The following is a 16002-nucleotide window of genomic DNA, read 5'->3' on the forward strand; positions in this document are numbered from 1 at the left end:
CGAAAAAAGAAAAAAAAAATCCTTTTCCAAACAATGGAAGCTGCGGAAATAATTATTTTCACGAGAACTGTTTATTTATGGCTAATTACATAAAACTCTTGTAAAGTGAAATAATCCACTATAATCGCATCTCTTGAGAGACTGCAATTAATCAAAAACCTTAAAAAATCTGAAGTTAACAAATCATTTCAGTATTTCATTTCAAAATGAAAACAACCTACTTATTAGAACGTATGGCAGATGACGTCAGAAGAGAACTACATAAAAATCGCTTCAAAGATAATCACTGCTGAGCAGGCACGTACAGTTTTCAAATGATTGTTCTGTCTGTTTATTAAAGAAAAGAAAATAATAAATAAATAAAATAATGCAGGTTCTCTCCCTCTGCTTGGACAATCAAAAATACACCTGGCGTGACCGTTCAGTTTCCACTGGTAAAAATTGAAAATATAAAATATTAATTTATCTATATTCCTTCTATTTAAATATGCATAGAAACTTTTTTGTAAACAGATATTATGACAAATAATGAAAAAAAGTTCTCAAGTTGATTGCTTTATGCGCCACCTAGTACATGGCGTCAACTAGTATACGAGAAATGGCTTCTAAAACAAAAATAAATTAAAATAGCTTGGTTAATTTGCCAACTTTGATATTGCATAATAATAAAAATTATGTCTCTAATTTTATACATAAATGTATTTGCCAACTTTGATATTGCATAATAATAAAAATTATGTCTCTAAATTTATACATAAATGTATAAAGTGTTATTTTATCATTTATAAAATAAAATTTACTCGCGATTCTGAAAAATCAGTGATTAAATTACAAAACTAAACTAACAGTAAGAAAAAGCTAATATATATTAATTATATATAATATTACAGAGTTTTTCATTTTACTTAATACTTAATTGTAAGTTTAAGTTGTATTTGTTTTCTCATGTACATGTATTTTTAATAGAATAATGTAATAAAGTAACTTAACGATAGCAGACAGGCAATTGTTTTTAAGGCTCGGGAATAAAATATTTTTTCTTGTTACAAGAAGAGCTCGCTACAATACACATTGCAAGAAGTTCCGTAACTTTTGCACTAGTAAGCCTTAAACTGCGTCTTTGGCCCCATTGTTCGAATTTTACAACCACAGCGCCTGCAAGGCAATATATCCACAACGTGCCCAGATCTCATGTAGCTTTCCCTGTGTGTGTAATGCGAAACACTCCCGTTAGTTATAACGAGCGTGGATAGCCAGCCAGCAATGGAACGCAATAAAATCCCAGCTTTATACCTACTTAGTGGCTCATTAAAGGAACTCAATTAATGTTTATAGTGGACAAGTATTTGCTGGACCCTGCAGTCGAACGAAATCATAACAGAAAAAGAAAAAAAAAATCTGATTTTTTTTATGAGGCACGGGAACTAATTTGGCTTTAGTAGTTTGAACACCTAGAACGTATGGCGTTTAATGAGTCATGACCACTGCTATCTCAAACACAGATCATCACACACACGCCAGAATGAATATTTTAAAACAATGTGGCAATGTCCTTACCTTGGGGGAGACAGAGCGTTTTTAATCGAGTTTCGTTAATACCGTTCCTCGCCAATTATAATGCACAATTAATTGCGCATGCGTAGAATGTTAAAAGCACAACGGTTGAAGATAATGGACTGAAGCGTGTTGTAGTTTCATTCACTGTTCGAAACAGATGCTAATTGAACTGTCGCAGTGGTAACAACTGCTTCGTTAATAACAATACGCGTTTGGAAATTTAAATCGGCTAATTGTATCAATTACGCATAGTCGTTTTTGGCGCATTGCCAACTATTTTTCACTTATTTTATTTTATCATTATATGATAATAATATCTCACTAGAGAATAATTAAATGGTGTTTCGAGACATGAAGAATAACAGTATTATTACTTAGAAACTTATCATATATTATATAATATTTTTATTTATATCATCTAAACAAGTGAATTGTAATAAACATCCGTTTTCAAAGAAAAAATTAGCATCTTTTCTTAGATTTAGGGTAATGTTTTTCCTACGATCTACTGGATTCCGGGTTCTGACATTTTGAAAGAAAATCAATTATTTAACCATCCTGGCGAATGGTAAAATGATGTGAAAGTTCTCATTGTTATTCGACTCTGTGAAGTACGGTTGCTTCGATTATTTTCACCTTTTAAGTTTGCAGAATTTGTACAACGTTAGACACATTTTAATTCGATAATATTTTTAATCGTTCTTGAAGGTGTTAAATGTAATTTTAGCACTTATCTTTCCCTTCATTTTCTCAGGAGTCCATTTCCAGAACCGATCACGAACAACAACTCTCCTTACTGTAACTAGTCACCTTCCTGCTTGCCAATCTATACGTCTAATCTTTCCATTCCTTTATCCAAAGCTCTTAAGTAGCCATTGCTGTAGCTTGCTCTGAAGGGAGAAACTAAAGACAAATATGCCTGCTTAATCTTCCTGTCCTTTAGATATCTGACATAAATAACAAGTTCTACTGTTGTTCTTGGAATTGGACCAGGGGAACCATCTAAGGAAATGCTTCCGTTATTGTATTCTTTTATTACCAGCGACAACTATTTTATCCCTACAGTTACTACGCGACTAATAAATTTGAGCATTTTTTGAAACAGTTTTGCTTAGGCCTTAGAATAATAGAAGGAATTTTATTTTTTACTTTTCTAGCATCAGCAGTTTATATATATATATATATAATTTTGCTCCATCATGCAAACGTATAATGAATTTTGGTATTCAGAATGATCACCAAAATGTCTCCGCTAACTTCTAAGTTGTAATCCAACCATTTTATTGCTAAAACGATTCAAAATTATCTTAATAATTCCAGTTTAGCTAGAAGACGTTTAATGCATTTTGATATTTTGAACTCTTATTGTCGCGTTATATCTCAATTTCTGTTTCAATCCAGTTTAGTAGAGAATTAATTCCGCATTCATTATCAGAAAATTAAACTTAGATCCGTTCTTCGTTTTTATATTATATAAATAAATTTTGCAATAAAAGTGGCCCGTTCATAAAAATACATACACAACGAAACAGTCTTCAGATCTCTTAATTCTAACCACCCACATTTTAAGGTAGCAACCATGCGAAATCACTGCATTACAAGTTGTTCTACTACAGTTATTGCAATTCTTTTCTTATAATTTTTATATACAATACTCTACATGGTTTATTTTCATTAATATTTAATTTTCTATTAAAGTTATTTTTTTTTTGTATAAACCAATCTTCTTAAGTGAAATTATGAATTCCACTAAACTCTATAGAGAAACAGGATTTTAAATCAAAAGACTGAATTATATCAAAAGTAATACAGCGTTACTAAGGTTAATATTATTATTTTTATTTATTATTAAAATTATCAGGAAAATATTTATTATTATTATTTTTCTACAGCTAATTTTTTTAAAAAAAACATATTCAAAATGTTGTCTTAATGGGAGTTCATTTTTTTAATTTTTTTTAATTTATTTATTTTATTTTATTTATTTTACTTTATTTTATTTATTTATTTTGGTTTCGGTGTAGAATAATTTTTATTTTTGAAAAACCTCATAATATCTGAGAGATTGTCTATTTTATTCTTCGTTTACACATTAATTTAAGTTTTTTTTTAAAGTAATCTATTGGCGTATGCATATGCATTTCGAATTATGCAATTTATAAAACTAACTTCAAGGTAATAATTTTTATTGCATTTGAAAAGGACACCGTAAACTGAATGTCTTGCAAGATCTTGATAGTGTTGCTCATCTCTCTCTCTCTCTCTCTCTGTAGGCGTTTGAAACCGAAATCCTACCGAATAGGTTGGTTAATCCTTGTCAGCAGATGAGTGTGATCATAGGGCCAGTTTTGCATAAATCCGTTTCCTGGTGGGAAAAAAAAAAAAAAAACCTACCACCGTAGACCGGTTAACTTACCTTTAGTCGAAAGAGACCAGATAAAGGTTCCTCGCGTAAGAGACGGTAATGGCTTTGTCTATACGATTGAGACGGAGGCTCGTGTTGTTCACACTAAGGTTTATTTCAAAAGAAGCTTCAGTCGCATAAGCCTTAATTCCAAACCACCTACATTCTATCTCAGTCAATATTGCATTACTGTTTGAGACTTTTGCAACAGATTTTTTTAGCAAAATTAGCATGTGAGGGAAATTTTAAATTTCTGAAAATGTGGCCTTTATGATTACGATTAATATTAAAAAATAAATATAATTATACACATATCAATCTTTCTCGTTTTTAATCTTTAAATCGTTCTTTTTCATCTATTGAATAATTTAGGATTATAAATTGTCCAAAATAATTCACTTTTGGTTCCGATTTTCTAAATGGAAAACGCCATCAGACTCTCCGATATTGGAGTTATACACTGCATTACACGAGTAATATTTATTTGCAACAAATTTATTTTGTCAGAAATATAACTTTCTTTCATGATGCAATACAATACAACATATTTAATTTTCTCGTTCCTTACCTGTGTACCTCTTTATCACTAAACAGTCATCTATTCTTTCGAAATCACAAATTATTTCAAACACTGAATACTTTTCACTACGTTCTGGGGGATGACATTCCTAAGTCAAATATCCTTGATTCGGTACGGAAGAGGGCAAATAGGTCGATTAACGAGTCATCTCTCACAAAATCCTTCCACACTTTTACACCTACAGTTCAGTTTCTGCTGCATGCATTTCATTTTGTTCAAATATTATTCATCAGAAGTAACATCGATAATTCCCCTCTTCTCCTCTAAATCCGTTGAAACATGGAATAGCTATTCGACTCCTAGTTGAGAGAACATAAGTAGAATCTACAGGTCTGTAAATCCAATGTTGCAAGTTCTTGTTTTTCCTTAGCTTTCTGTTCATCTACAGCAATAATATACATCCTCTTGTATGTGGGATTACAGGAAAAAAGTGCAGTTTACATGTTTTTCCTACTGCTTCTGTCAGCGCTTGTGTGCGAAATCGAAATCTGAAATGTTGTGATCGATGGATTAACTCTTTTTATGGCCTAATAATATATCGATATCTCATTCTGGTAGCATATTTGATTCCCGTGATGTGAAAGTTAATAGAGAAACGCCTTATCCTTATTGAGTTGGATGAAAATTCGGAATATCTTGTTTTGTTTCACCTGCCTCACTTTATATCGCTTCTCACACGCGTTGAAAACATAAACAAGTTTTCCGTGGAAGTTAAGCGATTTTGTATCTTCTTTTTTTTTTCGATATTCTGTTCGCATTTCTCAGAAACAGTGTGAATCAAACAAGTAGGTTACAGGAAAGTAGAAATCGGAGTTAAGTTAAATAATGCATAGGGAAAAAATAGTAAATAATTCTTTTTGAATATCTTTAAATTTCATTGCACACGTGAAATCCTAATATTTCATGTGCATTATACGAAGACAAAAATTCAAATTGCAAAACAGAGAACAACAAGTTGAAATTAGAGCTGAAAATTGCGCGAAAATATTATATAAAGAAGAAAACTGTTTCCTTGGTCTGTATTTAAATCACTTCGGCCGTGCCGAAACTAATGGAGTGTTTCTCTAAGGGGTTTTGCTAATAAATATCTCAGGAACGGTAAGAGTGATCACTCAAAGAGTAATTAGTAGTCGACTGATGCTGTCTACTTGAATTTGGATTTGCAGAAAGGACATCGAAACAAGACCCTTGCGATGACAGAGAATATATTGTCAGACGCCTTACACCGTTTTATTAGAGTATTTAGAATTATCGATAAGCCAGTGTCACGATTGATTAAAGTTATCATATCTGTCAATTTGATGTCTCTTGATAGATTTGCCTGTTTTAAGCAGAAAAATTGAAATTTCTAATAGGAAACATCCTCTCACCTCAATAAGCCAATGTGATAATGCATTAATATATTGTCAATGATACCTCAATGCATCATATTAACACGCTTTGCATTGACTGAAATAATCAACAAAATTTAAACGACTGGACAGAGTTTGATGAAATTTGACAAACGACTCTTTACATTTAATTAAGAAAACATAATTTTTAAGTTCTCCGTTCTGTTTTATGCTTAAGTGTAGACCCGCAATGTGTCAAGCAGGCTTTCAAAATCAGATCCGACAGAATAGGGTGGTTAATCCTTACTCCCGTAGTCTCCTATGCATTGCTCCTATATTGCTTGTGTCCTTCTGGTCGGTTTGCCTATTTTACGTAATGAAAAACTCGAGTTTCCAACTGGATAACTTGTTTGCTTATTGTACACATTTCGTACATTTTAATTGCACTTAATTTTTAAAGTATCATTTTCTAACGAACAATGTAAGGAGACTTTCGGATGCAAGTGGATGCAAAGAGCATCGATATATTTATTTCATTGAGTAAGAAGTTCTCATGATTTACATGATTAGGCAGAATTTTTCTACACAATAATCTCAATACAATTTTGTATTCTTGTAAGCAACTGACGAACACAAAGAGCCTTTTACAGATTTAATACGTATTATTAGCTGATCAGCACAATTTGTTTATAAAGGACAAACTCAAGAAAACTTACTTCCAACCTTCAAAATAAGAATTCCAATTGAAATCTAGTAGAACAGAATTCCCATTTCAGGTTTCGTGCATTTAGTTTTCATATTTGTTATCTCAACCAAAATCTTAAATTAGTTATGAATGCTATAATTGTTCCTCTTTAGATTTTCAATTTAATCTTGTATTTGCAATTATATTGCTAATTAAAAAACGAATCTGAAGTAAGACGTATAAAAGGAATCTTATATTCATTTTATATAAGTTAAAAGTATATTTTAAATTTATATACTAGTCGAAATATCATACTTTTATAAGTGTATAAATATTTTTTTAGAAAAATACAAATTTTACACATTTAATCATAAAATTTACTAAAACACCTTTTATAAATAATCATAATAGATTTCCATATATCAATCAGAAAAGCATTTGAAAATCGTATCAAATGGCCAGGCCGAACTAGCTCAAAGCTGCTTAATGAGATCATGTTTTTTCACAACCAACGTTTCCTACAAGTAAGTTAAACGTTAATAAACCAATCTATAGTATTTGGAGGAATGATAATCCATATCTCACTCATAAGATTAGAAGCGAAAATGAGAGGTTAACATCTTTATTTCAGCTGTATGCGGCACCACAATGAGATAGAACTGACAACCTACCTTGATACTCAAATAAAATGCGTTCCTCACTGGTCTTGCCCCCGGTTCCATCCTTAATGCCCAAGTACAACACCATTCGATAGGTAGACAGACCAATTCCCTTCATCGCGGAAGTTGTCTGACCGATTTTTTACTGTGGGATTATTGTATACTCCCCAAAAGTAGAGAACATTGTTCAGGTGAAAGTGAGTATAACGGTATATCAGAGCAGTCTAAAAATGACTGTCATTTATTCGATTCTAAATATCTAAAAGAACATTTTTTAACACTTTTGTTTCCAGCCAGTTCCGAGTAAGCGATTATCGTCACAGAAAAGTAAGGCTTTTCTCACCGAATCTTAGGTTTTTTTAATCCTACACTCGGAAAGATCAACACACTCAGACAACAACATCAATTTAGATTTAGGCAGTCTCGGAAATCATCGGCAGCGATGATTTCAAAGACTTCCTAAATCCTAAATTGTTTCGACTAAAAGAGTACAGCCTTCTTACTCCTTCTACGTATAAAATGATTCATTTGAAGTTAATTGATAGTTTAAAATATATTAAATATGTTGGAAAAATTACTCTGTCCGTCGTCAGTGATAAAGTATAAGCTAGATTAAAATACGTTCAAAGCTTATAAAATTCAGCTAACGATGGACAAAGTCAATAATACTCTAATTACAGGAAGTATCTACATAGCATATGGAATTCTTTAAAGTTGCATAAACTAGCATAGTTATAGGAACATGTATAATGCTCATGAATTTAGAAAATACAGTATATTAAACTAATCTTCGATACATGGGATCAGAATTTATGATACTTTTGAGATAGAATAAACTCATTCAGATTCAAATTCAGCGATGCAATAGGGATCCAGAAACGAGCCCTCCCACAAAATAAATAAATAAATAAATAATAATAATAAATAAATGCTTATGCTTAAGATGGCTTCTCCGAACTAGCTTCCTATCGTTCCAAAGGTCGATATGGTAAAAGCATCGTGAATGCGGCATGCTCAATACTGTATAATGGCTGAGTATGCATAGTTCTAAGTAATTTGTTTTCCAGACGTTCTGAATAATAGTTCCCCAGAGGAGGAGAAACATAACCCCAGTTGTAGTGCCGTCGTTCTGTTTGTATACTATATTCCTCCAACTAAAGTAACTAAATTTATTACAAAGTTGAAGAAGTCAATTATATCAAGAGGAAAGTCTTGGGATAAAAGATAATATGATGGGATATCAAAGCTTGCCTTGAAATCTGTCGATTGTAATTGCCCTTAACTTTGGTAAATAAGTGGAGAATTTTTGATTAAGGAATACCGTTGGCTATACGTGCACATGAAAGTTTAGGATTTGGTGATTTTATGGAAGTGCATCATTGCAGTTAATGATAGATCTCAAAGTGAAATCATGTTTGTGGAACTTATATAAACACCATAGAGTGCTGTTTACTGCCATCCATTTTCCATAACTCTTAAATGGTATTCCCATCTAAACTTGTGACTATTTAAATAAGGGGTTCAGTTTCTTACCTATCTTAAGATTAGTTACATTGCATCCTATTACTTGATAGGTAGTTATTTCCTGAAGAGGGAATGTGCGCTGAAGAGACTGCAGAGTGTGAAGTTCGGCAACAGAAATGTTATAAGATGGAAAGTTTACCTTAACTAAACAAAAGCCAGTTCGATTGGTTCTTTTCTGATTATATCGGACATAAAGTCTATAAACGGTATCCGTTTAGAACGAATAGGAAAGTCGTATGTCCCTTCGTAAGGACCTCCTTCAGTGGAAGTTAAAGCCGACCTGACAGGAGTCCATTACCTCTTTGCCAGATGCATCAAAGCCCAGGATTTAGATTGCGAAGCAACCAATAAAACTTCTGATGTAGATTACTTCTGTTCCTTTCAAGAGAACGTATCAAATGTGTTCAAAAATACAATTAACTTTTAAAAACAAAAATTGGTGTTAATTCTTTATTGTCCTACCTAGTAAACTACTGTTTACCTTAAAGGAACTCTTTGCAACTACACAAAGTCAGCCATGATCCATTGCATTGACGATCTTTTTGACATTTGACCTCATTTAGAATCTCTATATATACAGTATAATTAATTTCTTACGAAAATCTTTGTAAGAATGCCTTCTGAATCCGAATGACTATTTATATCATTGTCATTCAACAGTTTTGTAAAAATTGCGGGAAAATAATAACTACACCTGTAATTAGTTTAATTTTATCGGTCAGTTTGTATTGTGTTAAAGGATTCTTGTTAGGTATCATCTCCAATGTAACTTCACAATTCAGAATTACAAAAATGCTATTACACACTCTTACTTTGTTTAACTTGTAGTTTTTGTATCCCAGAAGACAAATTGAGATATTCTTTCCTTAATAAGTATAACTAGCTTTCCTTTTCATTGTATTCATGTTGATTCATGCGCGGTGTCCGAACCATTTTAAAAGTCCGTCTTATACATTATATTAAATAACATATAAATATATAAATGTTACTATATGTTAAACACATATTTTAATGTATGTATAAATTAATAATAATAAAAAAAAGAAAAATTTGTTATCCCAATAACAGAGCTTGAATTCCATAAGCATAAGAGAACATCTCTCTCTCTATAAGATTCTGATGATCTAATGAATACGTTCAACAACAACAAAAGGGTCATGGAGTTCTATGTCTGAATCTAAAGTAAATGCATTAGACTTATACATAGACCTCTACTGCAAATATATAAAACATGAAAAGTCATGTATTACGGAATTTGTGGAATGCCTTATTACGGAATGCCTTCACGATATACATAAACATACATCATTCTAGCCCCTTATTATGAATACACACGACACAATAAATCTAAAACAGTGAGTATGAAATAGTCAAGAATTACTTTAAAAGATACCGTAACAATCAAGCCATACACTGTATAACATGATCTATCAAAATGATTAAAATGGGTGATGAATTTCATCGCCCATTTTCATCATTGTGATCGGGCGCGGTGTGAGACCACCTCACCCGCTTATTGGAGGCCTGAAGTGGCTTGAAAAAGTTCAATGTTTGGTTCCTAGAGCAGGATTTAAAACGAAGCATTATTGTTGTATTTGTTGTATTCTCTTTATAAACAAAATGATAGGCTGATGAGTTGTGGCAAATTCATTATTTTAAACGATCTACAACAGTCTTAGAAGAATTCCTAGACCTATTCAAAGTAGCAAAAAAGCTTGAAAAAAAAAGTGTTTTAAAATCTTGCTTAGATCAGAACATCAGTGATAAGCTCAACTCCCACAGAAAGCTGCAGCTGGAAAATATAGCGTAAGAAAATCAGTGGAGAAATGATTACAAATCCGAGCAAATTCGAAATGTGTCGAAGATGGCAGATGAGATGGTGTGGAGGTGGTTTAATTTCCATTTTTATTCGGGGGAAAAGGAAGGATATCTGCTGTTTCCTCGTGCATGATGATATACTTTGAGCACCGCGAAAATCAAATATCAACTTCCCGCTTTCGCTCAAGGATTTTTCCTTTCAGAGACCAGTAAAAATATTATTATCTCAGCAACAGCTTCTCGCTAAGGTCTTGATAGCCGTATGAGTGAAGGCTGTCTTCGCAAAATGCAATTTCGAAACACCGTCAAAGTCCCATAAAAACACGTAGTGTTTCTCACTAAAACTTTTTGGCCTAATAAAGAATGCGTTCACTTGCTCATGTTTTCGATTTCCGGGTTTTAAAACCTGCTAACTGTTGCAAGACATGATTTATGGATTAGATAAGAGTGGTTTAATAAATAGTATTAGATGGAATTTATCTTAGAGTAGAAAAAAAAAATCTAATCTTTCGAAATAGGTATGAAGTTTGGTTTCATTTTCCTTTCCTAAATCAGACCTTGATGTCTTTTTTTATGAAATATTGGGGCGCATAATGTTATTCCGAGAAATATTTAACTCTGTTATAGTGTTCAATTGGTTTGATCAGCATTCCCATCTTCTCTCTTTCGTCACTTGCAAGTTACTTTCAATAGCGTCTCACTTGGCTTCTTTGAAATCTATCTAATGCACTGATAGGGCGGATAATTCTATCTGCATAACCTGCGTGTACTCTTCTGGCCAATTTACCTGTTTTGCTCAATCAAAAAAAAAAAAAAAAAAAACCTGTCACCTGTGTATGAGATCGATTAACTCACCTTACTTGAAAAACCCTAATAAAAGTTTTTCGGTCTTAGACGAGATTCGAATTAAAGTCTTATACAACCGAAAGGCAGCTTCTAAATCGAATGAGTTAGGAAAGCTATTGATTTAAGTAACGATTTGAAACAAATTATTAAAAATGTTACTGAAAGTTTTTTATTGTTTTATAACCTTGGAAATTTATAAATTCGCAATACCAGTAATTAGATTATTATAAGTTTATATAATATAATTTAAACAACTTTATTTTATTTGTAAATAATTCAATTCAAATAACTATTAAATTAAATTATCCAAATAAAGTTAAAATAAAAAACACACCCTTATAATTTCACTATCTGTCACAACCATGAAGTAGTGAGAATCGACCGTGAGATGCAGTGATTAATACCCTTGAAAAGTATTAATGGATGGCAATGCTGTAGCCAATGAAGTTTAACTGAGGTTCGGCTGTTGCTGTTACCCCCTGGGGCGCTGAGATTCGAGAGTTATGAGTACGCTCTTTTAGGGTTTTTGCCCTAAGGGAGTAATTTCAGTCTTCCCGGGAAAGTGTTCTCCGGCACGGCCCGCTGAGTGGCTTTGTCGGTGAATGCTTTTCTTCGGAACATGAGCGGTTCTGCTCGGTGGTGGTGTGTGGGTGGAAGGACATCACTGAGTGGAGCCATCGCTGAGATGGACGGTCTTTCGCCCACGATTGATTGGCCTAGGGATCGTCCGAATTTTTAGAGACGGCTTTACCTTTAAATATGGCAATTCTGTAGCCAATGAAGTTCTGAGGCTCGGCTATTGCTGTTACCCTCTTGCCATGATCAGAGCTTTAATAGCTCAATAACACCTTATCCCTACACTGTCCTCTACAGATAACGGGGAAGATGAAAAGCATTCTTGCTTCGCCATTTTAAGCCAGTCATAAGGACTATAAGGCAATCTGTCATTACCAGAGCGACAGTTTCATCCTGCTCATATTTAATTAAATGCTTTAATTTGTTCTGAATATTATTCCTTACTTATTAGTAACTAGTTCATCAAAAATAATTTCTTCAGTGCAAATTAAATTTCGATGAAATTTTATGTTAAATTTCCATGTGGGTTTAATACTTTTAAAGCTAATAAAGATACTGATGATATTGAAAATAATCCTGTCAAAATTGTTTGCTTTCTAGTTATCTGTAGCCTCGTACCTTTGCTACATATCCAAACTATCCATAAATCTCCCTCTAGGTTTTTAGGTCTTAGTTTCATTTCTTGGAACCTAGAAAACCAGAAATTTCCAGTAAAGCATCATCCACATTAAAAGATGAATGTCACAAACCAAAGGAAATCGGGAAAACTGAACGAGTTTATTAAACAAAATACGAAAAAAAAAAAAATTAAGATCTCTTTCAGACCTTTTAATACATTACTTTTGAGAATTCCAAAAAATATTTACCTCATCCAAATTCCATGAACGTATTAAGTACAAAGATTGAATCGTCCATACGGCTGTCATTTTCCACCCTCTCCTTCTAAACTATATACGATTACAATTTCGTTCTTACCGTATTATACCCATCAAAATTTTTCGTTTTTATACAAAACACCTATTCTGGCAACTAGATCCTGTACTGAATCAATAATGACCTGAAATTCTCGAAAAGACAAAGAAAATTATTTTCTTATGGTCCTTCGATTTTTTTCCCTGTCAAAACTAAACAAGGTTCAATATACAAATATTTCACTGATTAAAATACATGGTTTTTGCAATTATAGAAGTATATTATTAATCTCAATTCTTTTTTGTTTCATTCTTATTTCTAGACGTTTTCTTGATGCATTCGGAAGAAGAATAAAGTGCGATTTGGTTGCAAAGACTGTCCAACTCCGTCAAGGACGAGAGGAACATTTCTGGTTAATTTTTTTTTCCCTTCGGTTTCAATTATTCATCTACTAAGTTCGAGAAGTTTCTTACTTTCAGAAACTTGAGTTTTTCTTCCAACAAAGGAAATAAATCCCTTTCAGTAAATTATAAATAAACGAAAATAACAGATAGTACACTCATATAGCCTTTGCTGTTTCGCATTAATTAAAAATGAATTGAAGGCATTGCTCTGGTAATTATTATTCATTATTACTCATTTCAATGATTATACAAATACAAGTATCTTGATTAGCAGGGGCGAATGCTGGTCTTGAAATTCACGCTTGCTCTTGTTATCATTCAGGGAGTGAGAGGTGTGATCGAAGTCTGATTAGCGGAATAATGAATTACTGACCATTTAAAACTATATATTTAGAAATTTATGTACATTTAATCATACAAATACAACATTTATTTTACACATGATATTCTATCTTTTTCAATTTAGCTACTTGAATACAAATTCTACCCTACGGTTCTTCTTTATGAACTGGTCAATAACATCATCGTAAAAAGTTGGTTGTAACTTAATTTTCCCAAGCAACATGCACACTTGTAAAGGCTGGCTGAAGCTCACTGGCTAGAGCTACTTTGACTGCGTATGGCCTGTGTTTAAGTAACAGAGTGAGACGACGTGAAATGGCTATGCGCGCGCATGGAATCACAGTGCTGATGCGAGGACCTGGAAGCTCCCACAACCGAGCAAACCAAGGTAGCTTTCAGTAGACGAGCAAGCATCGGCCTTCGATACAACGCGAAGCTCAATTATTGCCTCGCAAGCTTAAAACCTCTTCTGACTACAAAAATAAAATCCTAAATGGAATGCTTATAAATGCGTGCATTTATTAACAAATAAATATTACTTATTTTTCAATTAATGAGCTTGCGCAGCAAGCATGGAGAATTCGCCACTGTTGATTAGTTAAAGATGACTGGCGTGTAATCAGTGCTGTTTGAGCATACTGTTATTGTAGTAAATATCGTGGAACATACTGGTAATCTGCAATTATGAGTATGTATAGAGGCCAGTCCATTGGAGGCGCATGTGGGGGGGGGGGGGGGAAGAACCTCAAGTTACAAATAGTCACTGCTGATTGATATTTAATCTCCAGCACTGAAGTATTGAGCCACGGACTGTGGTTAACAGCTGATTTTCCTTCCAATGTTTCTCAAAAGTATAAAATCTGCTTCAAACATAGTGCTGCAGCCACATTGCATTCGGTTAATTCGTAGAGTTTACTCCATTGGTACAACAGACGGACTTATATCTCCTGGTGGAAACGGGTATTAAAATTACAATTAATAACGCTAACTTTTATTTCTAACCGTAATAAAACGAGAAGTGGGTATCCTTACACTTCAGTTTATTGTTAGATATGATACACAAGGAAGTATTTAATTTCGAAAAATACACTGGGCGATCAAAACCTTAGAATCAATGCCTTTGAATGGACTCTCATATGGCAATCTTATAAGTAATATTTAAGAACATTTAGTGAAAAATATTAGCGACATCATTACCAATAAAAGTTGAACAATATTTATTCAGCAATACAATTTAGAAATAATATTCTGAATTCTTGTTTTTTTAATTTATTTTCGTTTTTTTCTTTCCTTTTTTTTTCTAATTGCAGTGTATATTATATTATGCATTTTATTCGCCCACTAGAAAGCAGAACAAGATTAGGAAGGTATAAATTGTTTAGCACGCTGAACTTCAAAGCTGATAGAAGTTAATTTAATCAGTGAAGTAATTATATTAACAGAATCGTAACATTTTATATCGAATGTAAAAAAGTCAGTGTCTTTTATTGTTTCAAACGTAAAATGCTACTATAAATCGAGTGTTCTTGATTACTTATTTCGCTAACAAACTTTAAATCTCCGAGCTTTCGAATCTGATACTTCTTTGACGTATTCCACGTGAATTGAACGATGTTAAGTGTAGCATAAACAAATGATAACAATTATCATCGTGAGATTTATTTATTTTCTTTGAAAAAAGCCCGTTGCCTTTCTGGTAATTAATATGTTTATACCGCAAATCATTTATTCAGTTTTCTGAGTTCCTTTCACGGTGATATCTGTAAATGACTCTACGCTAAGAAGGGATGGGACATTCATTTTTACTTCTGTTAATTAGATTAACTTAAACTAATTAAATGATTAGTTGAGTAAAATCGGAAAGTTTGTGCAAGGAAGCGCTATTCGTAATGAGGGACGGTATTAAATTAATGCGGGATGATTAGAAAATGCATTTTCAAGGGAAATGGGAGTTGGGATATACGGGATGCAGATTCCAAGGCGCGCGCGCGCGCGCGGAGAAAGCGGACACGAGGCGGCGCGTTTGACAGTGATTACGCCAGAACACACAAGATTGTCTTAAATTATGTTTATTAAAGGTGACTTTCCCGAAATCAGCGTCTCTAATCAAATGGCCGCAAGGAAGAAAATCGAACAAGAAATGGTCCGCAAAGAAAACTGCATCGCCCCTGGTTTTCCTTTTAAAAGCGAAATCCCCATGCGAACAAAAGATCCCCCCCCTCCATTAATTTCTTGAAGGAAACACCATTTTTATCCCTTCTTACACGAAGTCGCTTCAACAAACAAGCTTTTAAGTGAATAATTAGAAGGCCTAACGAAGTGTCTGAAGACTCCGCTAGGCTCATTTCTTGAGACGTATCCTGT

The sequence above is a fragment of the Typopeltis vanoorti genome, chromosome 5, assembly GCF_054136105.1.
Source record: "Typopeltis vanoorti isolate ZY-2024b chromosome 5, IOZ_Tvanoo_1.0, whole genome shotgun sequence".
Taxonomy (NCBI): Eukaryota; Metazoa; Arthropoda; class Arachnida; order Uropygi; family Thelyphonidae; genus Typopeltis; species Typopeltis vanoorti.